This window comes from Narcine bancroftii, chromosome 5 (assembly GCF_036971445.1).
Source record: "Narcine bancroftii isolate sNarBan1 chromosome 5, sNarBan1.hap1, whole genome shotgun sequence".
Taxonomy (NCBI): Eukaryota; Metazoa; Chordata; class Chondrichthyes; order Torpediniformes; family Narcinidae; genus Narcine; species Narcine bancroftii.
In genome coordinates this window covers 232,662,316-232,679,216 of record NC_091473.1, presented here as the reverse complement: position 1 = coordinate 232,679,216, position 16,901 = coordinate 232,662,316, and the positions used below count along the sequence as shown (strand labels likewise).

The window sequence follows — 16,901 nt, the reverse complement described above, 5'->3', positions numbered from 1 at the left end:
ACCTATTGCTATTTTATACAGACAAAAAGGTGTGTGTGTCTGGTGTGTGTGCATGTGTTCACATCTGGATGTTGTGTAATAACAGGTTTAGCTTTTGGCCTGTGATCAACCATGGTTATTGTGCCTCAGGTAGTCTCTGGTTTGCTTAGCAGCGTTGTCCACTGTGCTCTTCACTTAGCTCTCCACACCTCAAACTGACTCACAATCACTCTTTCGCCTTGCTCTAGGTATTGATGAAGAGTGCCTCGCCATTTGTTGCGGTCATCTGCTGCATCCTCCAGCACACTGTGTTGATTTTTAAGGCTTTCATGTCGCGCTTGCAGAGGTCCTTGAAGCGAAGCTGGGGTCTACCAATATTCCTTTTGCATATTGCTAGTTCTCTATAGAGGATGTCCTTTGGCAGTCTACTTACATACCACTTTAGGTAATCCCTATGCCATAAAAGCTCTGTGATTAGTAAGGGATTGCTTAAGGTGGTATGTGAGAGGGAAGGGAAGTTTGAGAGTCACTGCTCTAGACCCAGTTGTTACTGAAATATTTTGCTCGAGAAACATTGTCATTAGCCCATTTCCTTTGGAGTTATGAAACCATGCACATAACGAGTCAATTAGGTACAATTAAAACAGTGATTTTCAAACATTTTCTTTCAACCCACATACCAGACCACTGTTTGTTGATAACACCTGTTCAGGGTTGGTGGCAGAGCGTATGGTAGAGGGGAGCATTAGCGAGTTAGAGGGGGGCAGGGATCGACCTGTCGACAGAGGGTGGAGGAGTGGTGACAGGATCTGACCTGTCTACGGGGAGATGGATGCTAGCAGGGTTAGGGTTAGGCCATCCCTCTGACGTGGGACAAGAGGACGCTCGTTTTATTGCGTCGAGCTTGATGCATGCTAGTGACGCGGCCGGGGCAGGGTGGAGAGTCGCTAGCATGTGTTAACCTAGACGGTACTAATGTGGGAGAGAGTGGGGTGGGTCTGATGGCCAGGGATGGCTGCAACCATATGGGGGGGAGGGGGGTTACCAGCACCTTGTGTAGAGGGCAATGCTCTCACATACCCTGCCTTGGCGCCGACCCTGCCAGCCTTGATTCTCTTTGAGCCCATCAAATATATTCTTGAACACAACAGGGAGAGGTAAAATCTAGGCCAGATTAGCCATGATCATATGGAAAGGCAGGGTGGCTGCGTGCCCTCATCCTGCTTCTTATGTTCTTATATTCAATAATCTGTTAGTCTGATATGATAGGCAATATGTGTGTGTGGATATACATACATTTCGTTTTCGATGATCCGAAAATCAGTTAACCGAAAATCTCAATTATCTGAATAAAATTTCAGTGGTGACGTGATGTCACAAGTTGAAATTCTAGTGTTTGTTGCTGCATTTAATCTTATTTTGTAAGCAGAGATCACATTTTTTGGTAAGAATTAAATATTATTACATGTTTTTATTTATTGTTGTTTCTTCTTTGGCTTGGCTTCGCGGATGAAGATTTATGAAGGGGTAATGTCCACGTCAGCTGCAGGCTCGTTTGTGGCTGACAAGTCCGATACGGGACAGGCAGACACGGTTGCAGCGTTTGCAAGGGAAAATTGGTTGGTTGGGGTTGGGTGTTGGGTTTTTCCTCCTTTGTCTTTTGTCAGTGAAGTGGGCTCTGCGGTCTTCTTCAAAGGAGGTTGCTGCCCGCCGAACTGTGAGGCACCAAGATGCACGGTTTGAGGCGATATCAGCCCACTGGCGGTGGTCAATGTGGCAGGCACCAAGAGCTTTCTTTATGCAGTCCTTGTACCTCTTCTTTGGTGCACCTCTGTCTCAGTGGCCAGTGAGGTTTAACCACTGATAAAAGTATTCTACTGATGCTACTGGGTTACTTAAAGCCTTTTCTCGGTTATCTGAAAAATCCAGTTAACCAAAAAATGTCCAGTCCCGAGCTTTTCGGATAATCGGTAATGTACTGTATAAGACCACCATGTGGCATTACTTTGATACAACCTTGTACCAGTCCCTGCTGTAAAAACACAAGGCTGCAGAAACTCAGCATGTCAAACAGTGTAATTTATGTAGCAAAGATAAAGATACAGAACCAAAGTTTCAGCCTTGAGCCCTTCATCAAGGTATGAGTAACATGTAGGCAGGTGCCTGAAGGGCTCAAGCCCGAAACCTTGGTTATCTATCTTTTTCTTTGCTAAATAAAGTTCACTGTTTCATCTGCTGAGTTTCCCCAGCATTGTGTTTGTACTTCAAACATGGTATCTGGAGATGTTTGCATTTTACACCAGTCCTTGCTATTTGGTTTAAGAATTGCACTTGAGTTGCTAGCTCTACATTGGTCTGACTTACTGTGTTTGTAAGCCTTGGAATATTGGGACCTTTTGCTGCCTTTGAGGCACAGGATGCAAGCTGTTGTTTTTTTTAAAGATATAATTGACCTTGTTACTTCAGCCTCAGACTACAAGAGGTTAAAAGAAAGGTTAAAAGCAGAGAAAGTGACTTTTGTGAATGAGAAAGAGAATTAGAACATGCTGGAAGACATTTTTGAAAGATCAGGGAATTGAGAGCTCTGTGGATCAGTATGGAAAAGGAGTTGGAACCTTGGGTCGATCAGCTCTGATTACATTGAATGGCAGGTAGGGTTAAAAGCCAGATGGTCCTTCTGCTCTTGCAAAAGCCCAGTGAACTTTACAAAGCAAGATGTAGGCCACCTTGGTGTTCAAACGTACATTGTAAACAAAGAGAGGGCAGAAAGAGGTTAATATAATGTAATTTGCCAGCTGCAGTAACTTAAAAGAAAACAACAGTGTTTTCCTGTGGAAAAAAATCAATTAACTTCTGCTGAGTTTCCTAGGCAACCACACCTTGAGGCTCTTCCTTTCTCCAAAATTCAGAATTAGGTGCAAGTTAAAAAACAGGTAAAATATATTGCTGGGCAGCTATTGCAGGGAGACATTCCTGCTTACCAATTTTGATAGGACTGATGTAACACCTCTGAATATTCAAACACTTCTGCTGGGACAAAATAAATGCATATAGGTGGTCTAAAAACTTCTGAGAACAAAAAATGCAGATACCTAAAATAAGCATTTCGAGGGATGACTCTCACAATATATTGCTAGTCAATGCCCAAAACTGTGTTTGATGTGTTAAGTGACAAATCTTCATTGATCTCTCTCACAGTGAGGCAAAATGGCTTAGCTTTGATGGTAACAGTTCTTGGGAATCACTATCTCAGAGGATCTTTCCGGACCCAACACACTAATGGCATTGTGAAGAAAGCATTCCAGCACCTATATTTACTTAAGTGTTTGCAGAAGTTCAGTATGATATCAGAAACCCTTGCAAATTTCTGATCTGTAGAGGAAAGTGTGCTGACCAGCTGCGTCATGGTTTGGTGTGGGAACACCAATACCCCTGAGTGAAAAGCTCTGCAAAAGGTAGTGGACACAGCCCAGCACATCTCAGGCAAAACCCTCCCCACCATCGGGAATATCAACAGGAAACACCACCATTGGATAGCAGCAGCAATCATCAAGGTCCACATCACCCTGCAAATGTTCAGATCTTGCTGCTACCGCCAGGAAAGAGGTGGAAGTGTCACAAGACATGGAGCAACAGGTTCAGGAACAGCTGCTACCCCTCTACCATCAGACTCCCCAAAAACAAAATCAGAAACTCATTTAAGGACTCTTAGGTTTGCACTTTATTGATATTTTTAATCTCTGTAATATAAGTTTATTTACATTCATTTATGTTTACATGTGTACATATTGCCTTGAGCAGTTTTATTGCACTCCCAATGTGATAATTCTGCTTGCCCACAGGAAAAAAAAAGAATCTCAGGGTTGTATGTGATGTCATGTATGTACTCTGACAATAAATTTGAACTTTGATGTAGCCTCATCAATATAGCTCCATTGTCTTGCATTTGGGTGATGTCGATGACAGATCCCACATTCATGATAGTTTCCAAACCATATCTCTTGAGCAGCCTCTGCTCTTGGCCAGCATCCTGTACTCTGCAGAGAGCACTGTTTGTTTGCAAAGCTGTGTGCTTTTTTTAAATTTTAATGCTGATTACTGCTTGAAATTTACCTTTAAGCATGTTTCTTCAAAGACTAGTTCTCAATTGTGCCTACTTATCCACATAATTCCATAACTCCAGGCTAATCTCCAGTAGTAATGATAATTGCATTCAAAACAATTTTGCTCATCGATGGCTTGCAGTTGAATTCCCAGAAAAGGTGAATCCCATACTACATAATTTAAAATAATTACAAGGTGGAAGCCGATTCTGGCGATTGAACCCCCTTTCTGTCAATTACACCCAATTAATCTTCAACCCCATCCATTTTGGAGGGTGGAAGGAAATGGGAGCACCTAGAGAAAACCCACACAGGTCATGGGGAGGATGTACAAACTCCTTACAGACAGCACCAGATTCAAAGCCTCTCAGATCCATGATAGTGTCCAGATAACTGCTATGCTAACTGTTCCCCAACTTGGGATCCACCTCCCAGTACAGTTGGGCATCAATGATGAAACTGTCTCCAAAGTATTGGTGCAGTCTTCGGCCATCTGAGAAAAAAAGGGTTAGTAATCAAACCACAATCCTTCACGTATTTTATAGTTTCTGGACCTGCCTTTGTGTATGTCTAAGCGAGCACTTGCAATTACAGCAGAGGGGCCAGCAATGCTGTTGGCATAAAGCCCTCCCATCACTGGTACTAGCAAACCAATGCCTCTGGCTGGAAAACATCCCACCATTAGCACTCATCATATGTTGGACAATGACATTGATGTCATTTCCAGAGAAGCCCTGAAGTAGTCAGATGACTAGGAGTAAGGATTTGTGGTGGTTTATGGTAGCCTGTGTACCCTCACCATTTTATGGATATATCACTAACCACATGCTGAGCCACTGTGGACTATATAAATGTGAAGGGCGCTAAAGTATTGGGAAGTACAGAATAATAAAAGGATTGTCTTTTGCCTTGGGGTGTTTGTGAAGAATTGCACTTTGCCTAGGATTCTGTGACAAACTCATCCCAGAGGATTTTCCATTGACCACAAAACCAATTCATCATTTTCCAACTGACTATTTACGCTCTGCTCTGTTATCAACCGTCACAGCATTTCCGTTCTTTACAGCTGGAAATTAAGAAGAAAAACATCCATTTATGCAGCACTTTTTCTGACCTCAGGACATCCTGAAGCAATTTGCATCCCATTATGTAATTCGAAAGCGCCATGATATTATTGTAGGAAAAATGTGACTCTCCAGCATACAACAGTCTTCATCCCCACTTCCCATTACCCAGACATTAAGACCATCAAAATGGATTGTCCCTTTCCCAGCATTACAAGCTTTTAAGGTTTCCTTCCTCTCAGTTTGTAATATTTTGTTTTTGCAGGGAGTATTTGCATCTTGACATTTTGATGCTTTTGGGGAAGAATGCTTTCTTCACAATGCCATAATGTGAGTCATATCTATATTTTCATCAATGTACATTGTTAAATTTGTTCTCTCAATACCCCTCCCCCCACCCCCCCATTGGTTGAGGGACTTCCCTCAGTCTCAGCCTCTCAATGCCCAGTAACAGGAAGACTCCAGACTGTGGTCGTTCCCCATAGCACCCTCGCATAGGTTGCACCAAGCCTCAGAGCGTCCGCAGCACGTACTCCTCCAGCTTGGAATTTGCCAGTTGACAGTATTCCAGGACTGACATCTCAGTACACTGAAAGACCAACAGGTATAGAAAACCTGCACGGTTGGTGTAGTGGTAAGTGCATCACCTTTACAGTGCTAGCGTTCGGGACCGAACTTGGGTTTGAATCCGAGCTGTCTATAAGGAGTTTATTCATTCTCCCATGACTGCATGGTTTTTGTGTCCAGGGGTTCAGGTTTCCTCTCACCATTCAAAACATACCAGGGGGTGTAGGTTAATGGGGTGTAAATTGAGCAGCATGGACTTATGGGCTGAATTGGCCTGTTATCGTGCAGCATGTCTAAATTTAAAAAAAAATTAGAACTCTATATTTCAGGAGTTCCAAGTTCATTTTATGCAGTAGAAAACAAACATTGTTTTAACATTCCTCATTAAGTGTCTGACAAATCTTTCAATAAGAAGTATCTAATGAATCATTGAATAAGGAGGAGTGTCTAATGAATCTTTAACCATTTTTAGGTGTTCCCACAAAGATCATGCGCTTGAGGAGTGCAGCTGGCATGTTTAGGTGGCCACGGAGTGGACGCATTTTTGGCACCTGAATGTGCCAGCTGACTGATAGCCGTCTACCAGCGAATGCCGGCTCCTCGAGACAGTGGTCTAGTCCCACCCACGCTGCCTTGATGTCATTGCAGCGTGTCGGGTTGATGTGGAACACAGCAGAATCAGGAGCATGGAAGACAGAGGGAAAGTAGGGCAAGGTTAGGTTGGACTGGCGGCGCTGCAGTGGAGATGAGAGCAGCCCAAATGCCATGGTGACAAACCCGGGATGGGACTGGCAACAATGGTGGAGGGGGGGGGAAAGTGTCCCCACCGGCATCGACGAGAGTCTCCCTGGCTGGACATACCACCAGGCACGTCGGACGGAAGGTATGCACATACATCGAGGAAGCAGCGGACTGAATGAACCAGTAGTTCTCCACACCTTCCTCCCCAAGTTACTCCATGCATTCACATCTCTCTAGAAAGATACAAAGGTGTCACTAAGCAGTTGAAAAGTGGTCACTTGGTAATCACTTTGAGTTCTCCACAGGTTAAGACCAAGGCACAATTCTCTTGTTGCGACATGCTTTGTTTGAGATTCCTTTCCTTCTTACCATGGGCGTGGTGATGGATTAGCGGAGCTGCTCATGGTTAATAGTCCTTACCACTTCAGCTCGATTCCCTGTTCAATCAGATGAGACTGCAGGATTTCACAATGCATATATAGGTGCACGACACAGATGTCAAGATTGTTTGTTTACCACAATAATATATTGCAGCAGGTACCACTGCAGCGCCCTCTGAAATTGAAACAGCCTGTTTGGTCAGCAAAGGTGCATGTCTGCGATGCTTTGTCGCCTGAACAATAGGAATAAAACCATTGTTATATGATGCAGCTATTAGTGAGGGGACTACCTTCACTGCATTGAACACCTTAGGAACAAGATAAGATTTGCAACTCAAGTTCATATCAGCAGAAACTGAGAAAGCAACTTCCTTGCACTGCCATTAAATATTCAAGGGAGCAACCAGACGGACAGCAACAAACACGAGTCACGCAGCATCCACGGGATGTTAAAGGTAACTAGCGTTCCGGGCCTGAGCCCTTCGACGGGAACTGGACCATTCGCAACAGAGATTTCTCAAAACATTTACTGTCGTGGGGCCGGGATAGACATCAAATCGAAGATTCATTTAGAAGTGAATGAAAGGTGCTTGGGGAGTCGGGACTTGTATAAGGGTTGTGATCTTTACATTTTATTGGTATCTCGGCGAATCAGAACCACGACAGATCCAACATTGTAGATCCACAGAAAGCAAATTTAAAACACTGGGCACACAACTGCCTCACTAATCAAACACAAAACGTGTTTATAATTGTGCAAATGAGGGTGTGTTATGCCATTGATGAACCCCTGGATTAGCGGTTTGCCAATATCTGATTTCCCACGCGATGAATACCATAACTTCACAAAGATACAATAGCAACGAACCGGTATTTCACAGTTTTCATGATCCCCCAGTATTAGATAGATAATGATTATATAACTCGTTGTTAAAAGTGAGAGGTCTGTTGTGAAACGCAGTCATCTATTCGAACCAAGTGTCGATGGCTGACGACGTCACCACGACGTCATCAGCCCACCCACTGGCAGCCCGGCTGCTTTCAGCTGCCACGGAGGATACTCCAAGTAGGATATTATACCTACTGGAGCAGGGTTAGGTGAGTAGACCTCCTGGCCGGGTTCTCCCGTTTCAGATGGCCACAAAACAGCCGCAAAGGAGTATAATGTGCGGCTTTACAGTTGGGTATTGTGGCCATCTGAAAGTGCCTTTTTAGTAGGTTAATTCAATCAGTCTTTTACCATATTTAACGGTGTTTAACAAGATTAGCTTATCAGGACCCAGCAGGATCAATCAGTCCTTTAAGAGGGATTCCTCCCTGAAGACTTGTCTTGTTTATTGTTCTCAGCTAGTTTTAAATTCAGCTTGCTTGTAAAAGTAAAGTATACCCTCCTGCACTAGGTAGTGTTAACTCTTTCTACCATAACAAGTAAGCAATTAAAAGTTAGTTTGTGAACATCCCCCACACACACTGCAGTAGAACTTCAATGCGAGTGGAAAGCACAAATGGAACTAAAATTTAATGAATATTGTGAAAGGCTTTATAGGGTCATTGCAATGCATTCCAACAACCTGGCGTTGTAAGCTTTAGTAGGCTCAAGGTCCAAAGTCTAAAGTGTTTGAATTTGAGGAAAATATGTTGGCAAGGATGGGATAGGGTTCATTAAGATAAGGAAGGTCCATCAGTCAGGAGATGAGCAAAGATCAGTGACTTATTGGGAACCCATTGCAGTGTTGGGTCAGGGCTTTGATTGGTGAATTGTAGGATTTTGACAGGGGAAGAGGTTGTTGGAAAGCTTGGGGAAAGTTTCTAATTGCTCTACAGTGGATGAAGAGTATTGGTTTGGCGGTCAATCCATAGGACCATAAGAGTGGCGGAGAGGGTCACTGGAGTCTTCCTCTCCCCCTATCGACGTGATCTACCAGGATCGTTGCCTGAAGAGGGCACACAAAATTATTGAGGACACCTACCACCCTGCACACAGCATTTTGCAGGAGTATTAGAGCCAGCACCACCAGGCTGATGATCAGCTTCTTCCTGCGGGCAGTGAGAATGCTGAATGGCAAAAGGAACTGCACACACTAACCACCCGAGACACTGATATTTACTAAACCGTATTTATTTATTTATTTATTATAAATATTTGTCCTGTGTATGTATGATTTGTCTCTACGTGTGTTATATCTGGCTGTGTGTCTGTATGCATTACACCGAGGACTGGAGAATGCTGTTTTGTAGGTTGTACTTGTTCAATCAGATGACAATAAACTTGATTTGATTTAGTTATTAGTAAAAAAGTTATTAAATAACTAGTTAGTTAGTTAGTAAATAAGCTGGAGAAGGAGATGGAGCAATTGGAATTATGGGCAGAAAGCAAATTGCTGGAGGAACTCAGAGAGTCTTGCATCATCTGTGGAGGCAGAGAAGGATAACATTTTGGGTTGGGACTCTGCCTCGACATTGAGTTCCTCCAGCAGTTTTTTTTTTAGTTTTGCTCTCAGTTCCAGTATCTACAGTCTCAAATGTCTCCAGGAAGTGATGAGCCTGGGAGTTGAGGAGTCTGGTTTGTGGACTGATTGGTTGCCACTGTGCTGGGGGAAGCTGAATGAGAGGAAGTTGAAGGAGAGGAAGTAATGGGACTTAAATGAACAGGGTCCATCCTGGATTCATGTTATGGTGTGAAGTAGGGAAGGTTTAGATTGTCATATAGATCAGTTCAACATTGTGTGCTGTAAGTCCTGCAGTGTGCTGCACTGTTATATGTTCTATGTATGGAGGTTCCAGGAATGACCAGCGGCTATCCAATCTAGGAACCATGTGCATTCATTTCCTCGGAAACTTGTTTCATGTGTGCCTGACTCAGAAAATGTATCAATGCACAAAATGATTGTGATTAGAGTATCCAATTGAATTTTTTGGAGTGGCCCATTTCACCTGGAACAAAAATCACGCTCATGTTCCACTCTTGAGAAACTAAACAATTTTCAGATATGCAATGAATCTGCACTGATTGTAGAAACTGGCAGTGTGTTCCATGGGCTGAGTATGGAAAGAAATATCTCCCGTCAACTCATCTCCTAAACCGATCAGATAAATGAGAATATTACTGTGCATGCACAGAAAAAAAGTTGGCAACATTTTGGCAAAACTTTTTTTTAATTCATACCTGAGTATCTCCGAGTATTGGATCTTAGGCTGAATTAAGGAAGAATGGAGGTTTAAAAAAATGGGTGAATAGGACAATAGTGAGATCGACTGGAATGAAATTGAATTTTCACCCTATTTCACACAAAGTTATGTGCAATTGAAAGGAGTTCTTGCGTTCAGTTTCAGCTATCACGTTAAAATGTACCAGGATAAGTTGAAATCTCTCATAACACAATAAACAAATCTGCTGGAAACACTCAATGGGCCACATAGCATTCACAGGAAGAAAAAAAATACAATCAGTGTTCAGGCCTGAACCCTTCAATGGGAAATTAATTCCTGCCTTCTGCTTCCCATGGATGGTGTGTGACCTTCTGAGTTTCTTCAGCCCTTTAGTGCATGGTATTTGGCCCCAGCATCTGTAGAATTTCTTGTTTAAATCTCTTATGTTGACTTTTAAAGCTGCTGTGGATATTTGACACTACTCGGTCCTTTCAAACTGCCATGTAAAATGCGGATAGCCGGGCAATTTTGCACGGTCAGCGACCCAGGCACATGGCAATTTGAAAGGATCCAACCAGATCCCTGATCTAGCTGAGAGGTGGTCAGGGAATTCATTAGTCCCTTTTAAATTGAGCTCATTAGCCCTCCTGGGACCTGGGTGCCACCCAATTACACCTACAACTCCTGGTATGTCTTGAATGTTGGGAGGAAACCGGAGCACCCGAAGGAAACCCACACAGACACAAAGAGAAGGTACAAACTCCTTAGAGACAGTGCGGAATTCGAACCCAGGTTCCAATCGCTGGCACTGTAACAGCGTTGCGCTAATCACTGTGCCAACTGCATATTTAGATACAAATAAATTTATAATACTGTCTGGTAAATATGAGTCTCAGATGGTTAATGTGAGAGTTGAGTTTCCAATAACACAAACTACATAGCTCTCAACTGTCTGTTGAAATTGAGTCATTTCTCTGCATAAATGAAAGATGAGTTTTAATCTCTGCTGGGAATTGCAACTACATAAACATACTGCAGCTTGCTAACTATGTAAATGATTCTTTCATTTCCTGCTCTTCGTCATATTCTTTGGCAAAGGCTTCATTTGAGGAACAAATTAATTTACATTCACTGGAGTCATAGACCACGGATGGGAAATACACAGATTTCTGGTAAATTGTTGTGAAGTGTTATACAGGGAAAGGTTAGAGAAGAACCATGACCTTATCAGATGCAAATGGTAAAAAAAAAATCTTACAGGATAACTTTTGATGTTCCTTCTCAATCAAATGAGACTCTTGTAAAAACACTATATCTTCTTTCATTTTCTTTATGTGTGCCAAAACCCTCTTTTTCTTAATCATATTATTGAGGCCATTAACATTAAATGTCACAAAATTTAAATTAGCCATTAATATATTTAGTAATATAAACGTCTAATTCCCACCCGCAATGGTGGGACTCCGATCCACAGTTACTCTTCAAGACAAAATACCTCTCTCCAATAAAAGAAAAAAACCCCAAAAGAAAAAAAACTAAACAGCATTAACGCCCTCTATTTTATGGGAATCGACTGATGCCACCAAGTGGGCAATGACTGGAAGGAGAAATAAACAAATCCACCTCCCACAAACAGAACAATTCAAAATTAAGAAAACAGCAACAATCATCAATATTTCAAATATGATTGAGCTGCCTCCAAGTCTCTATTAACTTGTTCATCATCAATATCAATTTCAGTCAGTTCATGATGTTCCACCTTCTGTAAAACAATTTTACTCTTCTCTTGAGTCGGCTTCATTCATTGAGGGAATTGATCTTGACTCTCCTTTTGTTTGCAGTGAATTAGCGAAAGAAATGAATTTCGTTGATATTTGGAGAAGATTAAATCCCAAAGAGAGGGATTATACATTTTAAACTTTTCAATATGATTCTTATTCTAGAATAGATTTCTTTTTATTATCAGCTCAATTGCAGGGTCGCGTAATACCTGCTGAATATAAGAGTACAATATTGTTAGATCATTCCCTATTGATAATAAGATATATAGGTACTGAAAAATTTAATACTACATATAGATGGAGATTTAATTCTTCACTATTGAGAAACATTGAGTTTTGTAATTTTATAAGAGATCAAAGACAGCAATATTTGAGAATGAATATTGATTTTGGTGATTGTAAATTTATTTTGTGGGATGCTTTAAAGGCACATTTAAAAGGTCAAATTATTAATTTTTTGACTAAAATTAAGAAATAGTACTGTAGGGAATTTAAAAAAAAAAGAGAAGAAGATAGAGGACTTAGAGAAAGATATACAGAAGAATTCAACAGAGAAGAAAAAGATACAATTAATTAATTTTTAAAAATGCTCTATAATTCACTGCAGACCTATAAAACAGAGAAATTATTGCAAAGAACTAGACAAAAATATTCTGAATTAGGGGAGAGAGTCCATAAAGTATTGGCATGGCTTGGCAACAGGTCTCGAGAACAATTAATGCAATTTGGAAAGATTCAAAAATTACATATAAATCTCAAGATATAAATGAAGCTTTCAAGGAGTTTTATAAGAAATTGTATACATCTGAATCTGAAAATTATGATGTTAAAATTGATGATTTTTTTACCTCAACTTCAGTTACCTTTTTTGAATACTCAAGAACGTGAGGAATTGGAGTCTCCATTTACATTTAGAGAGATTATAGAAGCACTTAAATCTATGCTGAATGGGAAATCTCCTGGTGAAGATGGATTTACATTGAAATTTTATTTAAAAAAATTCCAAGATTTATTAATGCCTCTTTTGATGGATGAATGGATGTTCATTCTTTATTGGATTCTTTTTCTAATGTAATTATAACAGTTAACCTAAGAAAGATAGAGATCCATTAAGAACTGAATTATATAGACCTATTTCTTTATTAAATGTTGATTATAAAATAGTAGCTAAGGTTTTAGCAAACAGGTTAGCTAATTACTTACCAAAGTTAACTCACTTAGATCAGGCTGGCTTTATTAAGAATCATTATTCTGCAGATAATATTGAAAAAATAATTAGTTTAATTAATATTTCCCAGAAGAAAGTCAACTTGGCAATGATCTTATTATTAGATGCCAAAAAGTACTGGAAAAATTTAGGTTTGGACCAATCTTTATTAGTTGAATTAAATCTTCATATAAAAACCCTTCTGCCAGATTGGTGACAAATGGTCAAGTATCATTGCGATTTTTATTAGAAAGATCCACTAGACGAGGATGTCCTTTGTTCCCAGCATTGTTTGTATTAGCTATTGAACCATTAGGACAATTGATAAAGCAGGATGGTAATATTAAGTGTATTAGAGTTAATTCTGAGGAATTTGAGATTAATTTCTTTGCTGATGATGTTTTGATTTATTTAATAGAACCACAAAATTCATTAAGGTTATTATATGAGAGAATGAAACAATATGGACAAATATCAGGTTATAAGATTAATTGGGATAAAAGTGAAATGTTGCCATTGGTTACTGGTGATAATACTTCATGTAGAAAAATTTTCAATTAAAATGGTCAGATCAAATTAAATATTTAGGTATTAAAATTAATAATCAGTTAGACCATTTATATAAACTTCATTATTTACCTTTATTTAATAAAATTAAATATTTAAATATATGGAAAGATTTACCTATAACATTAATATGTAGGATTAATTGTATTAAAATGAAAGTTTTTCCTAGAATTTAGTATTTTTTTCAATCTATTCCTTGTAAGGTTCCTTTAAAAATTTTCAAAGATTTAAATTCTATAATTAGAAAGTTTTGTGGAGAGGTATAATGGCTAAGGTTTCTTTACAAAAATTAATTTGGAAATATGACCTGGGAGTTTGCAACTTCCAAATTTTCAAAATTATCATAAAGAAGCACAATTGAGGTTTAATAAATGTGTTGCCCTGGATAATTTGTTAGTATGGGCTAATATTGAATTAACTAATATTGGCGAGAAAAAAATTGATGCAATTTATTTATAAATGGGACAGCGTTATTAGTTATTAATAATGATGCATTGATTTTGAGACATTTAATTAAATTATGGAATAAAATAAATAATGATATAGGTACCCAGGGGAAAATTTCAGCTAAAACACCTTTATATCAGAATAAACTTTTTCCTTTTATTCTTAATTATCAGTTTTTGAAAATATGGAATCAGATAGGAATTAAAACAGTACAAGATTGTAATGAAGCTGATTATTTTATTTCTTATATTTATTCATAAATCGAGATTGAAATTGGAAAAAGATTTTTGAATTACAATTGACCAAGATGATTGGAGATCTATTTGTAAGGATATTATGTCTAAGATTACTTATGTTCATTATATATTTTTTGTATCAGTTGTATTTAACACCTCAGAAACTAAAGAAATATAATTTAATTTCTTCAGACTTATGTTTTAGATGTTTTAAATAAATAGATTCCTTTTTACATTTGATTTGGCTATGTGATAAGGTTAAATTATTTTGGAGACAGCTGAAGGAATTTTTAGAAAAAGTTTTAAAGATTCAATTACTAATGGACCCAACATTGTTTTTATTAAGAAATGTTTAAAGGTTGATTTTGATATTGAGGTTGTCTAAGTATCAAATTGTGTTTTTAAGGTTGGGACTGGCCATAGCAAGGAAATGTGTAGCTATTGCTTGGAAAAATGAGATTGATTTAGATTTGCAGAGGTGGCATATGGAATTAAGATCATGCATTACTTTGGAAAATATAATGTATAATTTATGTGATAATTATCTTTATTTTTCTAAAGTATGGAGCCCTTGTTTGGACTATATGGGTTTAAAATGTTGAATTCCCTGAAGCTCATTGTGGTGGTGTTGCTTTGATCCATGGTGGTTTATTGCATTTTTTATATTAAATCTCCCTCTTTTTTCTTCTTTTTCTTTCTTTGGGGTCTTTGGGGTGGGATGAGGGTGGGTTTTGGGGGTCGGGGGGAAGGGAGAGAAGTTATTATTCATTGCATATTCAAATTTTTAAATAAAATATTCAAAAAAATAACTAAGATTGGAAAGTAGAATGGTGGAATATTTTCTGCAGGGTGATTGATTGAAAGGTGTTGATGTTCAGCAGGATTCTAAATATTTCCGAGTTACTGACGGTACTATACAGATACAGCAAATAATTAGTATGTTAGCATTTACTGCAGTATTATTTGAATACAATAGAGATGTCTTGTTCCAATTTTATTGTGCACAGGTGAGACCACATCTGAATATTAGATATAATGGATAAAGCATATCTTTGACATAAAAACTAATTTCTTCTTCCTACCTATAGTTGCAAGGGACTGGAGTTCAGGTTTACGAGCTGATTTATGGGATTGAGTTTAAAGGATCTTATTGAAAAGAAAACACCATTATTTTGAGGCTTTCCACAATATTGCCTCACATAATGGGTGAGCAATTTAGAGAAGCAGCAACACTAAATTTCTTCACCCAGATGGTGGTGAATCTTTGGAAATTCCATCAAGAGAACTGTGGATGATCAGACAGTTAATTCAAGACAGTGATTGATACAATTTTTAGAATCAATTAATAGAGAGCCAGTGAAGGAAAGTGTTAGTGAACAGACACTCTTATTGAATGGCCAAGCAGACTTGGTGGGGCAATGCCCCGCAGCTGCTGCTACTTGAGTGGCGATATCCAGAGCAATGGAAATATGGGTTCCCAAAGGGCTTGCTAAACTTAATGGCAGGAGCTGATGAAATTGGGAAAAAAAAAATCAGTTTCCGTCTGTAATCAGATGGAGAGAATTGCAAATGTGATGATAAAGCCGGCAACTCCTGTTTAATCAGTTCAAGCCCAATGCAGGAAAACTTTTCAAAATGATTATTACAGACAAAATTAGGAATCAATTAGATATGCATAGTGCTTCAGGCAAGGCATCTTAGATATGTTAAAATTATATTTAATCACTCTCCTGGAGGGATCTAATCAGAGGTACTTCAAATGATGAAGATTTTCCAGCCCTCAAAGACACTTGCGAAGCAAAGCAATTTTTTAAAACCATCCAGTAGTTTCATTGTGACAAGCACTGATATTAGTTTGTCTTTTATTTCAATGTATGTCATTAAAATGAACTTAAATTCCCAGATGCTGTGACGGGGTTTGAAATATTAATTTAGATGGTCTTAAAGCAAATAATTTCATGGTGAGAGTGAACAAATAATCATGCAGTGGCTTGAGAGACTAAATCAGGATTTATTTCCATAAGCAGGAGGAAACATTGATCTGCAATAGAGAAATAAGGCATTGTCCTTGGGGGAGAAAAGGCTGAGCGAATTGGACTAATGATCTCTCGAGTTTAGGAGAAGAGGTGATCTTATTGAAACACGCAAAATTCTGAAGTGGAATTGAGAGTGTAATTACAAAGTTGGTGCTTCCACTGGTCATGTCGATGCAATCATGAAGAAGGCTTGCCAGCGGCTATATTTCATGAAAAGTTTTTTTTCCATAACTTTAGTTATTCGTTCAACAAAGTTATTACATACAATAAGAAAAATACATATTATGAACGATAATATATATATATAAAATAAGAAAAGAAAAAAAGAAAAAAATAACCCCCCCTCCCCCTCTCAGCCTACTCTCTTTAGGAGAGCCAAAGAAAAAGAAAACTGAAATATATTTACTAAAATCTAATCAAGGTAAATCTAAATGTAAATATTCTAAATATAAAGACCAGTTATTAAAAAAATAATTATTATCATGCAAAACATACGTGATTTTTTTCCATCACGAAGCAAGTTTTCATCTCATTATGCCATCTATTAATATCAATCACATTAGCATTTTTCCTTGTACTTGCTATACATTTTTTGCAACAGTTAAAGCTAAATGCACAAAAGCAATCTGAAATTAATCTAATC

General features: G+C 38.7%; 2 long non-coding RNA genes across 7 annotated transcripts in view; one reads left to right on the top strand and one right to left on the bottom strand.

Annotated features, from left to right (window-relative positions):
- Positions 1-6,154: 6,154 nt before the first annotated feature.
- On the bottom strand, positions 6,155-7,013 carry LOC138765031 (uncharacterized). The gene is made up of 2 exons (XR_011358433.1): positions 6,824-7,013; positions 6,155-6,687 (listed from the first exon to the last, which is right to left on the bottom strand). It is a non-coding gene; the product is annotated as an uncharacterized lncRNA (long non-coding RNA).
- Positions 6,888-16,901, top strand: part of LOC138765030 (uncharacterized) — a 28,672-nt gene continuing 18,658 nt past the window's right edge. For 3 of the 6 annotated variants that reach the window (XR_011358429.1, XR_011358431.1, XR_011358425.1), the window contains exon 1: positions 7,845-7,932. This is a non-coding gene — a long non-coding RNA (uncharacterized lncRNA). Of the gene's footprint in view, positions 7,290-7,844; positions 7,933-16,901 lie in introns of those variants that run through there. The other 3 variants (XR_011358428.1, XR_011358430.1, XR_011358426.1) reach the window with 3 other exon arrangements.